The sequence below is a fragment of the Propithecus coquereli genome, unplaced genomic scaffold (genome assembly GCF_000956105.1).
Source record: "Propithecus coquereli isolate 6110/MARCELLA unplaced genomic scaffold, Pcoq_1.0 Scaffold76, whole genome shotgun sequence".
NCBI classification, from domain to species: Eukaryota; Metazoa; Chordata; class Mammalia; order Primates; family Indriidae; genus Propithecus; species Propithecus coquereli.
In genome coordinates, this window is record NW_012153729.1 from 2,815,876 (window position 1) to 2,816,433 (window position 558).

Consider the following 558-nt stretch of genomic DNA (forward strand, 5'->3'; position numbering starts at 1 on the left):
ATCTCGATTTGAATCCTAGCTCTGTGGATTACTAGTAGTGTGGCCTTAGGAAAACTACTAAAATATCTAAGCCTCAGTTTCCTTATCTATGAAATAGGAGTTAAAGTATATACCTCATAAAATTGTTACGGCAATTAAATGACACATTGCGTGTAAAAGCCCTTAAGACAATAGCACAGAATAAATGGCCAATATATGGTATCTATTTTCATTTTTACTGTCTGGGAAAAGTATCCAGTTTTAATATTCCATTCTCCGGCATCAGAAGACGTTCTAACACTGCCTTATTTGTGGGTATACTGTTATCATAAATTAGAGATATTATCTCAAGAATGTTAAAACAGAAAGAATCTCCCATGTAACTCATCTAACCACTTTACCAGTTAAGCACACAGCATAAGAAAAGTGTCTTGCCTACCATCACATAATTATGAAGTAGAAGAACAGATACAGGAATCCTTATCTGCTACTTCTACATCCTTACCAATGGTTCATTGCGATGAACAATAATTCCCGTTCTAAATTGTGGCTTTATTTTTTGACTAGTCCGTAGGTCTG